Raw genomic sequence first — 15,295 nt, 5'->3', positions numbered from 1 at the left:
TCATGGGAAATAAAATAACTTGCTAGCTTTTGAGACACGGTGCTGTGTCAGCTCCAAATCTAATCACTCTTTGGCGTTGTGTGCAGTCTGAAGAATGAAAATCAGAATCCTTGGAAAGCAACAAGAGAGTGCATCACAAGAAACTAGCCTTGAATTAAAGTTGTGACAATACCCATTATGAGGAAACGTGGTGTATTATATGATGTGGTTTTGCAACCTCACCGTGGAATACACTCACGAAACCAACTTGGATCCTGTCAGACTCATATGCTAAACCTTAGCTCAACAGTGGGAATTTAGCATTTCAAAGTACCAAAACAATGGAATAAAAAAAGCCAGTGCAACCCATAAGAAATCCAATACCAATTTATAAAAATCAATCTTCTTTTTATACATTTTAGACATCAAAACAAACAAAATCCAGTGGAGGGTTATGGAGATATGAATTTTTAAGTAAATCGTATATCACAGCTTTTCAATAGAAAACGTGAACAAGCATTGGTAACTGCAAAGTTTGAAAACTTTGTGAAACTTTTAAAGGGTTGTGTTTGACCACTCCGACCTACTTTGGGCAACTAACCCAGACAGGGGAAAGGTCAGGGGGTCCAATAAAAGAGTAGTAGGACAGTTATCTTATCACCAAAGCAGTCTCAAGTCCAGTCCCAGCCACAGTGTGTGAACCGCCACAGACTGTGGTCAGTGGTCCCGATGCAAGGGATACAGGATAGTGAAGATGCTGTAAGATGGTGAAGATGATGAGTGGTCAACGGGGGCTTCCTGTGGCTTCTCCACGGTCCTGGTGGGGTGACTTTGACCACAAGGGCCATCTCCCTCAAAGTCCAGCAAATGATCTGTTGGCACTGGAGGACTGGTCTCCATTCACAGCGAAACCAGCAGTTCCTTTTGGTGAAGGCTAGTGTCCATTTGGGCAATCAAATTGAACTCCAACAACTCTCCCAGATCCAGCAAACTCAGTGCAACTTTGGAGCATAGGCATTTGGTCGTCCAGGCTGCACGTCTGCAGTCAGAGGTGGTCAAGTGATTTTGGTGACTGATTGGCCAGAGCAGGCTACTTTAGCTTTTGTGGCCTTGGGGCTGTAACAGGAAGTCAGCCAACTGACCCTTGAAGTTCATCTTTTCTGTCTGGGGCTCTGGAGTGACTTTTCCATGAGCCTAGCACCGCAGGCCCAGTCCTCTCTTTGCTAGCCAATGCATCAGCAGGTACAGTTCACTATTTGGTGCAGCCTCTCTTGCCAGATCCAGGGAGCAGCAGGGCAGTCCTTCTTCAGTCCTCTCTCCAGTCTAGATGTATCTGAGGTCTGGGAGCCATATTTTTTTCCAGAAAATGTCCTTGTGATATGTGGTGTTTCCTAGTCATTGGACTACTAGGACTTTTCCCGCCTGATTACGACTTCCTGTGAATGGTGGCACCTTCCTATTCCAGAGTGCACTATTCTGCCCTGTCCCAAGATGGCAGAACCCCCCTCTAAGTGTGTGCAGCTTGGTATCCCACCTTAGCGGTGTGGTAACCTGAGGGCTAAATGACCACATAAAAAACAGTTTGGCAATCGGTCTTCCCTCTCTGTCCCCTACGCCAACCCATCGAAAGCAACAAAAGAGCAGCCCTTCTCATGTGTCCACCATTTGCCCTCCAAATGCGGCTTCCCCGTTGAAACTCGCCTTTTGGGCTTACACCCATTGGGGCTTCCTGCCAGGGAGAGGTGACACCTCTTCCAACAGCAGGCGTCTATTGTCCTTGCTCTTGGGAATCGTTCACAGTTCTCCCGAGAAGGACAGAAGGCTGTCTTGTGGTCAGCATCTACAAATGGCCAATTGAAAACTTGTGCGACAGAGAGGAAACTTTCTAAAAGTTGCATTTACTTTAAAGTTATATTAAATTGGTCTTTGGCATCAATTAGGGTTTAATGTGATGATTACTTTGATACTTTGATGTACCAACTTAAATAGTCCCATTCAGCAGTTAGCACAGCTAAGATACCAGTGTGTAACCTTGTACTTACCAATGGGGCTACTAGGGCTATTAGCCTTTCCACAGTGAAAATGACAATTTGGGATTTTTACTGTTGGGACGTATATAAAATATATATGTTCTACTTTTTAATATACAGCATCCTGCCTTATGACTCAATAGGCCTGCTTTAGGGGTAACTAATGTACATTAAAAAAGGAAGGCTTGTGCTTTGTCAATAGTTTAATCGGCAAAGTCAAATTAGCAGTTTAAAACTCCTCTGTCAGTCTGCAGTTTCAGGCTGCGTGACTTGTTTTCACTTTGTGACATCCAGGGTGGCACAATAGGCACTGCAGCTCTGGTGGGTCACTTTAACTTACAGGCCTTGGGTACCTCTAGTGCCATATATTCGGGGCTTTAAAGTAAGTTAAGTTAAGCCAATTGGGTATAAGTCACTATAACATTACATTTTTAAGGCTCAGAACACTGGCACTGAGGTTTGATAAGCAGGCCTCAGTGCACGCACAGATCCAAAACACCAGCAGCATCAGTCCAAACCTTTGGGGGCGGTCATGCAAAAAGAGGCATTTCCATTGACCCATTATTACGAGGCATACTGGAAGATGCAGGTTTTCTAGACTGCTGATATTTGGGCTGAAGGCATGTCAACATCCCAGGAATACCCGTTTACTTTAGTTGCCAACCAAATATGTTCTTCCATTATATTTATTTTAGTTCAAGAAGAGTACACTTTTGCACTCAAATAGTGCATCTTCAGTTTTCTCAGTTATACCAAACGTTGAATTTATGGCATCATCTCAAGGATATAGCTGAAAAGGGACTCCAAACTGTGAAAGACTGAAGGGTGGTGTGTCATTTATCAGCTGGGACTGAGTGTCATAAGCATTTGACTGTATTTTTACTGGAAGGTTCCAAGAGGAAGCACCCAATGATCATTAACAGTGATAGAGGCAATACGTATGGGATCCTAAAGGCAAGTACAGTCTGTGGCAACAGAATTTGATCCACACTTGCTTACTGTAAAGAAATTAATGAATCATCATAGTGTCCTGACCTCACCATTGCTGACTGCGGCCTTCATGCCCAATATGGCAAGCTGGTCCACAATGGCACTGGATGCAGGCAAGTTTTGGAAGGTCACATTTGTACTACTCATTATCAATGGCAGTGCCTTTCAGATGTCACTGAGATAAAACCCGGACTAGTAGCCGTCCAGTGTATTGTGTTGCACATGAAAGACCAGCGACTGGAGATCCAACATTTTCAATTATATCGGCTTGAGTAGGTCAATAGAGGAGGGATGTGAACTGAAAAGAACAGTTTGCTGCTCTTAGGATTCACATGTCTTGATCAACTGGGTCTGAGGACCCTCTTCCCCACTCTCCAGAACATAGTTCTACCTGGGCACGAGAAAGCATGAGTTGAAACGGAATTGGAGTGAGAGAGAGAAAAGACAGCTTGGAATTACTCTCTCGCGTCATCCACGCTTCCTTTGTGGGGGTTTACAAAAGCATTTTCAAAGGTGAATGCCAAATTAATACGGAAGGTATTAGACCAAGCAAAGTTTTATTATGTTGGATAGACATTGAAATACTCTGACAAAGAGAGTTATTGCTGAATATGCTTACCAGTTTTGTAATGGCGGGCCACGAAGAACCTAAGTCACAAATAAAGGTAGCTTATAAAAGTAACAGTGGAATCCTGGGCTGATAGCAAACCTGGAATTCGGGGAGGTAGAGTGAGAGAGCAAGCACAACAACCAATACATAATCCAGAAGCAAGACAGAGTACAGGCAACAATTCAGCAAACAGTTGCAAATTGGCAATCACTTCCCTTGACCCACACCAATGATGATCCTGACATCCTAGCCGTCATAGACCGGTCCTCCACAACCTTCCTGGCTTTTGCAACCAATTCCAGAAGTGAATCCCCAGGTCTGTGTAACTCCCTTCTTCTAGGCAGGGGCAGATCTGGTTTCTTGAGGAGGCGAGCCACCAACCCTTCTTTAAGACAGGAAGTGTCAGAGCGTCTAGCACTCTTCGGAAGCTTAAAAAAGGGTGAATTGCAGGATGGTTTAAACATGTTTACATAGTGGTTCTCTTTATTGTACCACGAGAGAAGATGTAATTTGGGCCAGACAATACGTGTTTTACCTGGAGTCCAATCCTTGGCAGACTCTAAGTCAGGACCTTTAGGAGGAATGCGAAGAAGCAACTCAATATAGAAGGGGGTCAGACAGCTGCCGCATGGTTACATGTAGGCAAAGAGCAACATGGCTCCTTCCAGAGGTTGGAAACAATCACCAGCTAGGGGCTGGGAAGAAACAAGGACACAATAAATATCTGAAGCACTGTGGTAATCAAATCTATTCCCCTTTCTTAATTTCTAGGCCGCAAAAGGTGCGAACAACTACCTGGGAGGGTAACTCCTGTTGTAAATACTCTTTCCAATGTAGCAAATTCCAGCAGTAGAATTAGGTAGAAAATATGCACAGCATGGACTGACAGACCAGAATATGACATAGGGACTCTTGAGTCAGAGGGTAACACAGTGGTTCCAAGCACGTCAGGATCAATAGAGTATGATGTCAGAGAAGCTGAACACAGGAAAGAAGGAAATAGAACTTTCTAGTCCATCTAAGATAAATAACTAAAGCAGTAGCCAGAATCCTGAAATACATCTGTTCTGAAAGCGTTTTCGAGGAGTCAGCAGATGGTGCAAAGATGTTGACTCCTCTCTGAGCGGGCCTTTTATGTTGGTGCTGTCTTTGCCAGCCCACTTCTGCCCCATGCATTCTTTTTTTTTTTTTTTTTTTTTTTTTTTGAAAAAGTTTTTATTGAACAATAATTCGGTTACAAGTATGGGCCTACAACCACCCGGGCCGGCCGCTAGGTACATAAGGAAATATACACATATCAAGGCTGCAGTCCGTTCCCAGGGCACTGCCCCGCAGTGGTTCAAGATAGTTCTCGAAGAACAGCAAGTGTCAGTCCAGCAAGAACAGAAACAAAAGGAAAAACAATAAAAACAAAAGGCGAGTTACGAGGGATACCAGTGCGGTTCAGGCTCCCCCCGGGAAACTCCAGTCAGAACATTTGAGCAATCCGCTAAAGAGAGGAGTACCGGGGGGCCGGGGACGGAGGGGGGGGGGGGAAGGGGGTCAAGGGAGATGAACGTCCATATGTAGTTGTTACAAAAAGCGCCAGGAGCCGTCAAGGGTCAGGGGGACATGGCGATATCAGTGTCTACCAGGGGGGGCGTACAGATGCCTCCGCGATACGCATTCCATTGACCCCAAATTCTACCCCATGCCCCCGGCTTGCCACGGGCCACATACACTGTCTTCTCCCGAAACATACACCAGTCCATATTCTCCTTCCATACTGACACGGTGGGCGGCCGTTGAGCGCCCCAAAGTTGCGCTATATCCCTCTTGGCAATCATGTTCCCTAGGGCCGCCCACCGAGTCTGAGCCGCGTTGTAGTCATTGGGCTCCCACACATTCAGGACACAGCGACGCACCTCCGGCAGCAGCACAACCCCGGTGACCTGTCCCATAACCGTGTGGACCCGGCGCCAGTAGTCCGCCACCTCGCGGCACTCCCAAAGGATATGAAGAAAGGTGGCGCTGAGCCCGCAGCCTCGTTTACAGAGCCCGTCGTCGGAAAATCCCATCGCGACCAAGCGTGGACCCGTAACATACACCCGGTGGAGAATCTTGAGCTGTACCAACCGGAGACGAGCCGGAATGGCAACCTCCTTGGGGGACGACAGTGCAGACTGCCAGTCTTCGTCGTCCAATTCGACCCCATCCCCAGTCCAAGCCTCCCGAAGGCGCACCAGGAGATCCGCCCGGTGATTAATCAATTTTTTATAAATTAAAGAAATAGTACTATCAGGGACATGTCCGTCAAGTACGCGGTCCTCGAGGGGCGAGGAAACAGGGATCTTGGTCCCCTCCCCGAAGACCGAGAGCAGGGCGTGCCGAACCTGGGCGTAGCGGAAGAACTCCCTGTCGGTCAGCTCGTATTCGGCCTGGAGCACCGCGAAAGTCTTGACCGCGCCCTTGTGCCACAGGTCTCCCACTTTGCTAATACCAATCGTGTCCCACTGGTCAAACCCCTTGGTGGTCCACAAGCTGCCCAGGCGGTCGGAGGCAAACAAGGGAGTAGCACATGTCATTCGCTCACTCCAGCCCATGGCCGCAGTGGCAGCCCTCCAGGTCCGCACAGCAATCTTAGTAGGACCCGTAAGGGTCCGGTCAGCCAGGCGGGAATAAAGTGCCCTGTTGTAGTTCCCGCCGGGAAGCAGGAACTTGTCCATCTCATACGCCGGATTCAAGCCGGGCGCATACGTGGCGTGGTTAATGGCAGATAGCTGCGAGGCCCAATAGTACCTGCGAATGTCAGGAAGCGCGATGCCCCCGTCATACCAGGGGAGAGTGAGCTTGGCAAGAGCAATACGCGCCCGGCCGTTCCACACCAGTCTCCTCTGCAGGCTCTCCACCTCCCGAAAGTAGGCCACTGGGATAACGTCGAAGGAGTTCTGGAGTGCATAGAGGAACCTGGGAAGGGACATCATTTTAAACAGCGCGGCCCGACCCAGCGGGGACAGGGGCAGCTTGCACCACCGGGCCGTGTCCTCACGCAGTCGCCGAAGTGGACGCAGAAGATTCTGTTCGTAGCGAGCCACCGGGTCCAGCGAAACGTATATCCCCAGGTACTTAAAGCCGCTCAGAGATATTTGAATCGGGAGCCGAGGCGGCAGGAGAGGAGGGCCACCAGCGATGGGATAAACGCAGGATTTAGACCAATTGATCGTGAGACCCGAATTGTTCCCAAAGGAGGTCAGAACGTCAAAGAGGACGTTGAGTGACTGCCGCGGTGAGGTGAGATACAGGAGAATGTCGTCCGCATACAGCGAAACCCGATCTTCAAAGCCCGGGCCCCACCGGATCCCTCTGAGCGAGGGCTCCCAACGGAGCCAGGCAGCGAGTGGCTCCAGGGCGAGAGCAAAAAGCAACGGGGACAACGGGCACCCCTGCCTCGTGCCCCTGCCGAGGGCAAAGGGCCGAGAGACCCTGCCCCATGCATTCTTATTTAAGAGACATGTGACCATTTCCATCAATTTCGGAGGTAAAGGTGCTTCCTGAGGACATCTCTGTCTGACTTAAAGGTCTAAAATTCACATTATTGTAGGTCTACTCCAGGCTGTAACCCTTCTCATGTTGATAAATTGCGAAATGTATGCACCCGTTATTTATTGTACTCAGAAGAAGCACAAATATGATAATAATCACTAGAACTTGATGATATTGTTAGTAACCCAATCACTTCAATTCAGTAACTCCATTGCCGGCAATGAGAAACAAAATCTCTTATACAGTTGAGGATAAGAAAAGAGCTTCAGATAACTTGTTAAGAGATCAAACGATAAAACTGCATGCCTACAAATGTAGAAGTCATTTTTTTTCTGGGTCCAAGTATTTCCATACTTAACACTCTAGAGCGAGTGACGTACACACAAATATTTGTAACATGCACAGAAGAATCATCTATCATTTTGTTTTTCAAGTCTGAGAACAAAATGAAAGGTATAGTGGCCAATTTGTTTGCAAGAGTCCATATCTGGGTGCAAGGATTGGAGGGAAGATCTAAAAAAAGATGTTCAGAGGAAGAAAAAAAACATTTGAGACTGAGGGGGTTGTTGTTAAAAACACTACCGTTAGGGGCTGTTATAGACATTCTTGGTCCTAATTTTTACCCTGTAAATGTGACCTTGTGAATGGCTGACCTGAAGCACTGGGCAGCAAGCGAAAGACCATCCATTCCTCGTGTCAGTGACTCACTATTGCATGAACAGCACTTCAGGGAACGGAAACCGCCCTAAGCGAGGAGCTAGGTCCTAGGAACCGTATCAGGCCCTAAAAAGTTGGCATTAGAAGTCTTGTTGTCTAAGACTTTTCAAACAAGGGGAACCCTGCTTCAAGGTAGTGAAAGAGTCATACTATTAGTATTGACTTAGACATGAATGAAGACATTTGCCTTCATAAATCATGCGGCTCTTATAACACCTGTGCATGATTTGGAAGAGTGCTGGACTCACTGCTGACAATAGGACAATAGCCCTTGGAAATGTTACTGTTCCTGACTACATAGTGATCCCAATATAGCAAATTGTGCCTCATATGCACTACCATGAATGCAAAGGGATGTCCTATAAATAACCTTACTATACGAATGCAGAGGTCAATGTATAGCGAAGGAAGTAATGGAACTGTGGCTGGTGAGGTGGGGAGAGGCAGGGGAGAAGGTTGGAAGGTGGAGGGTAATGGTTCAAACTGATTACAGTTTTGATGCTTCCAAGCTTCAAAGACATCATTTAAACGAAAAATACAAAGGCCCTCATTTTGAGTGGTCTGTTAATTACAAAGGGCCCGGTAACAAAGGTTACGAGGCCCATTGGAATTTTGAGTTTAGTTGGAGCACAGCTGCTCAATGGTGGTATTCCACCCAGAGATGTCACCTGCTGCAAAGTCTCTTGGGGAAATACAGGGGAAAACATGCGGAAGTCGGCACTGTAAGTCTCATTTCCTCATGGTATACCACAAAAACTCATAATCCTTATTACATCCCTCCCCCAAATTACTAAAACATCCATTAACGGGACACCCAGTAATGGTAAATCTAGGGGATTTTTACTGATCACTCATAATGAGGGTCAAACAGGTGGTCTTAACCTTCGAACAAATATCAGCATTTTGAAATAGATTATAAAAATCAGTGCAACTGCACAATGGTGAATTGAAAAATAGCGAGTCTCAGTTCCCATTGGTTACCTCTGACTTTGACCTTTGTATAGAATGAGCTCTCTGCAAAGGCAGGAATGCTGGATTTAAATAACTGACCCCACAATCTTAACTCCACAAAAATGATACCATTACACCTCAAGATAGCAATCAGGGGTCTGTTTGTCAGTGCACCAAACAATGACCTTGACCGACCTTCTGCCTTTGCTTTTTCAGTCTGGTCTATAATAGCTATACACCTTTAGGGACGATCTTGTTCCAAGATTGCTGCACAGTTAGTTGAAAATGTTCTGCAGTAATGGTCATGTTGTCTGAAGGTCAGTGGTTCAAGCCCTGACAGCGGGACTCAGTCTTTCCTCGAGGCCCTCAATAAGCGAGATGTCTCTTGTTTGCACGACCACCAGTTCCAGCTCTAAACCAAGGAGACGGTTATCTTCCTGGAGATAGGAAGCACACTTTCTGAACTCAGAAACCCCCTCCCCTTCTTTTGCAGGTTACCAGGTGCACTGACTATTTTTTGCCATGGCTTTGTTTCGTTATTGTTTTCTGAGCTCTTGATTTGCAAATGTTAAAGGTTATCATCTTGCAACAGTTTAACCCTGTTTGTCAGGCGGATTGTGAGCCTCCATGTTGCTGCGCGTTGGCGGCATTCAGTAGATTATGGTGCATTTGAACACCTTGCCTAAACAAACCTATGTTTATTTCCTTTTCTGCTTGCTGCGGCATTATGTTTTTGTTGCCGGATCGTACCAATGTTTGTTATAATGTAGTGGTCATGACCAGTAAGTACATGGTGCGCATAGCCAGGAAACCTGGTTCATTTTTTACCTTATGTACAACCCTCACAAGTGCTTCGCTCTCAGAGCGGAAACTCTGACTAGTTTCTCAGAAACACAAAAACAGGTATCAGAAACAGATAAACGGGGACAGGCAGTGAGTTCTTCCACGCTGGGGATGGAATTATTACAGCGTTGCCAATTGAGCGTGCAATCGTGTGGTGTCTGGTAAAGGTCAGAGATTCTGCTGCGAGTGACGCAACCGCCACACGAAGAGCTCGTGCGCACTCGACCTCGCGCCCGCAGCTCACTGTCACTTTCAAGGGCACCTCACAGTTTGGAAGGTTAGAAAAACAGACGTCCGTTTACCGCACCTTACTAATAGAAGGGACTGAAGGAAGAATGCATAACATCTCAAAATGAAACCAGGGCTATTGTGGTACGATCCGTATTTGAAAAAAAAAAAAAAATAGCGCAAGGGTTGGAATGCCCATTATCCCCAATCCGGTACTCCTTACCTAACTAGGATGGCCAGGCATCACCTTGTTGTTGTTGCAGGTAACCCAAAAGGGTGACAGGTGTGCCCAGACATGAGGCTGGTGCTCACAGTGCCATAGGACTCAAGGTACGCCCTACAGATGAGCCCAAGTACCCCGAAATCAGGCTGGGATAGCTTGTGGTCCCTTCTGGAGGGGGCCTCGCCTGATAGTTTGAGACATAGAATTCCCATGAGGAGTATTGTTGGTACTGATCTGCATAAGATGAGCCTTTGTCTAGAGTGGCATGGGTGGTGAAAAGCAATAGACTGGAATGTAGCCCCAAACAATTGCCAGTGGCTGAGATTAATTCAAGCATTCAATCCTTCACCTTGTTGTCGTCATAAATTTCATGAGCACTTACAATGCCAATATTTAGTAAAGACCACAATGGAATCAAGCATATAGGTGAATACATGTTTTTTGTGTACAAAATCTTAAACAATACTAAAATACTCACGTTAAAGCAATATCAATCTTCAAAAAACATAGGGGCATATTATCAAGCACGGCGTTAAAATTATCGGCGCTTTAGCGGCAGAAAACTGCCGCTAAAGCGGCGATAATGGGCTTGATAATATGCCGCAGAGAATTCCACTAGAAGCCCATGTTGACACCAGAACGTGGGCTTCCATTGGAATTCTCAAGGGCCTATTATCAAGCCCATTATCGCCGCTTTAGCGGCAGTTTTCTGCCGCTAAAGCGGCGATAATTTTAACGCAGTTTCTTGATAATATGCCCCATAGTTTCCTCAGAAGGCACAAACACATGAAAACACTACTAACAGAGCAAAACACTGCAAAGTACCACACACTATGTTGCACTTTGCAATCATATTGACCAAGAAAGAAGGCAAGGAAAATGTGTCATCCATATAATTATGTAGCGACCATTACCCAAATGATAATGTATCTAGAGACTATATCAGTGTCAATATTTGTCTTAGGCATCCACTTCATACTCCCAGGATGACATAAAGCAGACATTTCGGAACTTGGGGATTAATGAGCAGCCTTCTTCTGGGCAGTGCATTGAAAATACTTTTATATAGCCGAAATATGTGCATCATATTTGATAATGAATAAAAGTACATTAACAAATTATCCATGTAAAAACAAAACTCCAGAGTTTAATATATATAACGTTATGACACATATTTGCCAAATAAAATAATGTTAATTACCACCAAGTACCAGACCTAATTACAGCATTGCATTCACTATGGTAAATGTGTCTATTGCCTAAAATCCATTCATACAATGGCATCTATTAATTCACAAACCACTAAAAAAATTGGGTTGCCTCCCCAAAACAACGAGCGCGAGTCCAAGATTGGGTTCAGATGCTACCTACTACAGAACACGTGCGACCCTTCAACTCAAGGAGGCCATCCTTAATGGAAGAGGATGCCTCACACACAGTATTGTGTCATTCTTCATCATAGGCATCCTATCCCCACCCTGGTAAGATGGTACTACCACGGCGGACTCATTCTCCGCAAAGACTTGGTGCTAGGAGGGAGTTCTTACATAAAACCTGCAGGACAGGGTCTGGATCCAGGTCAATTAAAAATACCTTCAGGTTCCTTGGTTGCACCTTTATTAGTGAGGACCTAAGGTACACTAAAATCAAATCAAGTGATGGAAACCTTAGAGAGTCATGACTCTAGTCATTACTCTCTAAGGTTTCCATCACAGGTTTCCATGTTGGCAAAAATTGGCAACATGTTTCTGCCCATATTAGTCAGCCTACTCAGTCTCTGGCATTCCTCAGGGCTATTGGATCCCTATTAAAACAGAAACAGGTGTCCACCGATATTCTACATGCTATTGTGAGAAAGTGCACCTAAAACATAACCCAAGTGAGTCCCACCTGGGATACTAATATCCGTATTTCGTCATTCACCCATTGCTTTAGACTAGGATACCAGAGACTCGGTCAAGGGAGGGTTGGTGTCCTTCGTAGTCACACATTCGTCAGAAGGCACATCACTCGAGATCACCACCTTAGGCTCACGATCGTTGTTTTGGGTAGGCAACCCACTTCTTTTGTGGTTTATGTATCTTGATTGGCGGACAGTAGAGTTGCTTTTCTTCTCCTCACTCTCTCTCTTGTGATTACCATCTATTAATTCACGTCTACGGCGTTCCTATGCTACATGAACATCATTAATGTTGCAGACAGGGTATTGCAGCATAACATGTAATATACCTCACCAATTATCCAAGGTGACCAGACAGCCTAAACTCATTGGCTACAAAACCATCTACACTGGGAGTAAATCAAATGTTTTATATATAAAGGATTTATCAGGTTTTAATTATAAGTTCTGTTCCATTCTGTCGTCAAAATCATCCCTGAAGTGTGACTCGGAAAGATACTGCCTGCTTTGATGGCTGACCTCTCACAGATTTAATCCCTTTGAAACAGTGCATCCGCAGCATCCCCTGCCACAGCTGGTCCGCTCCTCTCAAAGCCTAGGCAACAGAGCTTGGATTTCTCCATTTACAATATGAAGGGCAGATTCAAAGACGTGTGAGTGACAACTGTGACTCAATTTGGCCCCTTCCAGAATGAGCTCATCGATTCTGGCTTCCCTTCATGGAATACTCCATTAATAAACAACAATCTTTACTAATTACATTTGTCCAACTAGAGGATTCCTTTCTACTCATCACACAGTCACCATCTGTGCTATGTGTCCGTGCATTGTTATCATTTGCAGCATCCTTTGTCACTCCGTCACCGCCTCTAAAATAAAACTTCTTGACCAATATTTCTACTTAGCTGGAAAGCCCTTCCTTACACCCATTGGCCTGTAAAGTGTATGTTTCCTCCAATGCTTTCTTGCTAGCTGTGTTTTTAGTTGAGTTTTGCTGTTATATATAAAGTGACTTATTTTTAAGGTTTTGGGAATCTTCGGTGTATTTGTAGGTATGTATATGGCATGTAAACCCAGCTACAAAGCAATGGCGCACAGTACAAAATAGGACGATGCAGAGCATGAAAAGAGGGAGTGGAGCAGATGCAGAAGGATGTGCGTCAGCGATGGGGGTGTGCGGGATTTCAGAGGGACACAGGTTGAGTATCAGTGAGTGGTGGAAGTGTGGTGGTTGTGAATGGGCCTCAGGATGGGAGGGGCTGGCAACAGTGGGAGGATGTTGGGGGGGAGGGTACATTCATAGATATGTTCTGCAATAGGGGAATCCTAACAGTGAGTAAACACCTGCAATTAATCTGACAGTACAAAGAGGGTCATTTGGAGTATGGTGGAAAAGATGAGCTGCCGTAAATTGGGGGTTAACCCACCCAGCCAAACTCAGTTTCCTCATCCCTATTTAGTGTTGGGGGAACTACAGGCTTTCCACCAGCAGAGCCTCAGATGGTTCGGCCAGTGGAAAGCCTGTGGTTCCCCAAACGTATCTGCCACAGGGCAGCCAAGTCTTAGTGATGGTCATCCACCCTGTGGCCCTGATTACGAGTGTAAGTGCCATATAGTGCACCTGATAAATAACAATACCACGGGTACGTTATTTATTAGGTGCGATAAATAGCACCTATTATGAGTTTGTGAGGAGAAACATGAGGATTTTGGTGTTTAATGCACCAAAATCCTCATGGTAGGTAAATAACATATATATTTCCTCAGTTACATTTCAGTAGGTTTGACCTGCCCAAATTTATTGGAGCTTGAGGCATTTAACGCCACTGATAATTATCAGATACATTTAATATCTTCAAACACGTAATTCCGACCCATGCGTAAACAGTGGTTTAAGCATGGGTCGTAATTAACCGACCCACTTGTAAATTCGGTCCTAAATCAGCTGGGCAACAATCACAAGATGTCTCTGCCCAGGGCCCCCTATGCAAGACATGGCAGTACTGGACAGGAAAGTCATTTATTGATCACAGTGCACAGACAGAAAGATCCCTATGAGTCGGAGCCATTGTTTTTTTTTTTTTTCAAAAAACATGCTTTTACAAAACAAAACACTTTGCTACATTGGCTAAAACCACGTGTTGCCTAGTTACTATTACCCAGTTTAATAGTACAGTCTCATCAGCTTTATGTAGGAAAACCTTTGCAATATCACAACCCCTACTGTTACTCATTTTAATAGTACATCTTATCTGATTTAGTGTGTTCAATTCTGGAGGCCACATCTTCAAAAGAATGATGGCCAATTGGAGATTGTCCAGGGACATTGTACCAAATTAGCGGATGGTTTCAAGTTACAAGTCATATGAGGAGAGGCTCAATATTGTTAGACTGTATAAATTGAATCAAGCTGAAAAGAGCTGCATGCGCCTGAGGCCACTTCTGTAGTGCCATAGTGCCCTGGGGGCACAAAAGTGGGCGCACATGCCTGTTGCACCTCCAGGGCATGTTTTATAAAGTGGCCCTGGATCTGTCTTTGTATCTAGCAGCGTTAGCTTTGACCCTTGGTGGATTTGATGATAGAGCTCCAGGAGTGTCTATTAGCAGAAGACCCACCCCTGGTATATAATAAATAGATCAGTTGTCCCAACACATGTGGGGATGAGGAATGAACCAATTTAGGCAAATACTCCATTACAGCCCTCCTGTAAACCAGCCAAGTAATGTTTTATTTTTTATACAGTCAGCTTGTGTTCTAGTTTAAAATATATATCCTGGCCTTAAAACTGAAATATATTTACAAATTAGTATTTTTTTATTTTATTTTGACAATAGTGCAGTGTCACAAAAACACACTGTGCTCTATACTGTGTTAAACGACCAGGCTTTCTGCGCAGAAATTGGCATACATGTTTTTTATCTGAGGCCTCTGATTCGCAGTTTGAAATTAAAAAATGTGAGAAAATAACAAAAAGGCAATTGTTCTCATTATGGAAAACCACTTGAAAATTTTACAAAATATAGTTTTTCATTAAGTTTCATAACATTTATTCTGGTAAAATGAAAGACAACTACAATGGCCTGAGCAGTCATAGAGTGGGCAACATACACTGTCCCATCCAGAGAAGTCCATATGTTGACATTTGACTAATAATGAGGGGAGTGTTTCAAAAAAAGTCAGACATTGGCATTGGTAGGATTGTGACTATATTTGAAGTACATTTCAGGCTTTTTAGGACTTCACAAGGATTTCCAAGAAACCTCCTGTGATTCTATGACTGTCACAGATTACCAAAGTAGCT

General features: G+C 44.9%; 1 protein-coding gene across 4 annotated transcripts in view; it reads left to right on the top strand.

Annotated features, from left to right (window-relative positions):
- MYOM1 (myomesin 1) overlaps window positions 1-15,295 on the top strand; it is a 709,264-nt gene that overhangs the window by 99,903 nt on the left and 594,066 nt on the right. The window lies entirely within an intron of this gene.

The sequence above is a fragment of the Triturus cristatus genome, chromosome 5_1 (genome assembly GCF_964204655.1).
Source record: "Triturus cristatus chromosome 5_1, aTriCri1.1, whole genome shotgun sequence".
Lineage (NCBI taxonomy): Eukaryota > Metazoa > Chordata > Amphibia > Caudata > Salamandridae > Triturus > Triturus cristatus.
Note: the sequence above shows the minus strand (reverse complement) of the source record. Positions and strands in the feature narration are given on the sequence as shown.